Source organism: Peromyscus maniculatus, chromosome 14 (genome assembly GCF_049852395.1).
Source record: "Peromyscus maniculatus bairdii isolate BWxNUB_F1_BW_parent chromosome 14, HU_Pman_BW_mat_3.1, whole genome shotgun sequence".
In the NCBI taxonomy this organism is placed as follows: Eukaryota; Metazoa; Chordata; class Mammalia; order Rodentia; family Cricetidae; genus Peromyscus; species Peromyscus maniculatus.
In genome coordinates, this window is record NC_134865.1 from 7,383,941 (window position 1) to 7,386,848 (window position 2,908).

The following is a 2,908-nucleotide window of genomic DNA, read 5'->3' on the forward strand; positions in this document are numbered from 1 at the left end:
CTTTGATAATTTCCTATAATATATTTGCCATGTACTTATTCCCTTCCATTCCTCCCCTTACCACCCTCTCCACACTCCCCATCCCATCCCACTCAACTTTGATGTCTTCTTATGATTATTGTTCTTCTTCCCCTCTTCCTCCTCTTTTCTTTGTCATTTCCCATCAATTCCAGTTGGTGTTGCTCAGCTAGTATTGTGTTTGTACCTGCTTTGGTGTGTGGTCACATCACTTTTAAAAATATGACTTTCCCTCCACCAGCAGCCACCTAATGTTAATAGATTGTTGTTTGTGGTTGGAATATGTATTTATTTTCCTCTCTGCTGGAATTTTTCCTGGCTGGAGCTTATGTAGGCCTTATGCATGTCATCTCATTTGTTGTGACATCATATGTGCATCTGTCGTGATGCTTCCATAAAGTTATCAACCACTTCTGTCGTCTTACGTTTTTCCTTCCTTATTTTCCTCAAAGATCCCTGAATCTTGGGGTGAAATATGAATCATCAGTTTGGGGCTAACCACTTTACAGCCTTTTGTTCACTGCACATTGACCAGTTAGGTGATTTCTGATTTAGTTACCCTCTTCATCAAGGAGAAACTACTCTGGGGAATGTGGAGGGATGGTCTGATCTATGGTTATAGAAATAAGTCATTTTCAGTCATTTGAATACTATGTACATCTAGCAGAGTAATAGTATTAGGTTATGATATATCTGGTCCCGGATTATTTATTCCTTTAGTAGTGCCAGAAATGGTTCCCATCTCAATGAGTGGACTTTTGATCCAACCAGAAAATGTTTCTTTTTGTACATAACTTTTATACTACTGTTGTAAGTCAGCCTATCTTGTCAAGCCAATCACTGCAGTTGATTTCAGCATTCATATCACGGTGATATCCAGGATTACTTTTAACTTATGGCAGTGTGCATAGCACCTCTCAGCACCGTGAATTGTTAACCAGTAGGAATGAAGATTGCAGGTGAGTACCATCTTGGCTTCGTTGTACTGTTTTGTAGCTATGAGTTGCACCAAATGGGTAGCTGCGAAAGGTTTTCTACCATTATGAAATTTACTTTTTCACTCTATGGACTGCTTCCTTTGTTGTGCAAAACCTTTAAGTTTCACACATTTCCATTTGTTGCTTTAAAAAAAACCCACATACTTTTAATGGTTTGAGAATTTCACATGTGCATACAATTTATGAATTAAATTCACTCTCGAAACCATTACCTCTAATGCCTGCCTGCCTTACCCTTCCACACTATTCTCTCCCAATTTCACCTGTTACTTTTAAAAACTCACTGAGTTCCTTAGTGTTGCCACTGTGTGCTTGGTGTTAGGATCATCTACTGGAGCATGTTTAGCATCTTAGAGTCGGCATCCCTGGAGGAAACTGACTGTCCAGTTCTTAAAGACCATCAGTTGACAATAGTTCCTCCTCCAGGGATAGGATTAGATGAGCCAGTTTCCCCATCCTTGTCAAGATTTTTTCTGGCTGGACTCTTTTCATTTGCATATGTGTGTGAGTAGTGCCAGACACTATGATTTGATGTCTGCAACTTTTCTTTTGTGTCTGGGAAATGCCATTTTTACCACCCATGTCACACAATCTTTACCAGGCTTTCTTGGACTGCCGGTCCCCAAATAATGACAGGGAGACTTATTCTTATATGGAAGAGTACTGCTAACTAGCTGCCTCCCAATGGCTTGCACAGTCTGCTTTTCTAAAGTCCAGAAGCACCAGTTGGGAAAGGCACCACTCACAATGGGCTGGGTGATCCCACATCAACCAGTAATTAAGAAAATGCCCCAAAGATGCGCTTGATATTACAGAGGCATGTTTTTCATTGAGGCCTCCTCCTCTCTGATAACTCTGGCTTGTGTCAAGTTGACATAAAGCTAGCCAGCACAGATGGTGACTGTAAAACTGAGGGTGTAATGAAGGGCAATATACAGAGACTACATCTAGCATGGTACTGATATAGTAGACATTGTTCTAATCCATAACAATAGATATCTTTAGACAGATAAGTGGACTCAATATTATTAAAGTTTAGTATGCTTAGCAGATATATGTTTTAATATTGAGGTGCAAATACTGTGAATAAAACATGTCATGGTATATTTCTATTTGAAATTATTGCTGTGAATGAATAACTTAAAGGGAAATCTAAAAACAAAGTACCCAGAAATGATTAATTAATTAAGGAACAATCTTAGAATGGAAAAATAGGCTATAAATCTGACAGAGGGCTTATATTCACAATATGTAAAAACAATCAAGAAAAAGACTGATAAAATTAATTACCAATTCTCAAAAGATGAAACACAAATAACCAGCACACATATAAAAAGGTGTTCTACAAAATTAGTCATCAGTGAAATAAAAAATGATACTACATTAAGCATGTCTGTCATACCAGTCAAAATGACTATCATTAAGAGAATAGCAACCAATGATGTGGAAAGAAAAAGCAACCCTTATAAACTCTTGGTGGGGATGAAAAATACTTAAAAAACTAAGGAATCAGTGTGGACCTATACCATTTCATTTTATATCATAATAGCCACGATGTAGATATAACATGAGTGTCCATCAACAAATGAATAAATAAAGAATTTGTGTGTGTGTGTGTGTGTGTGTGTGTGTGTGTGTGTGTGTGTTACACAAATCAGCCATAGAGAAGAATGACATTATATAGTTTCAGGTAAAATGAATACAAATGTTGAATATCATATTAAGTTAAATAAATTGCACCCAAAATAATCATGTATTTCCTCAGTTCAGACATTAGATTATTTGTACATATATAGCATGAAAGTCAAAATGAGATTGTTTCAAATAATGAAAGGAACTAGATTGAGGGGGCAGAAAGGTGGTGGGAAGAGGAGGGACAGAGAGGATAGGTA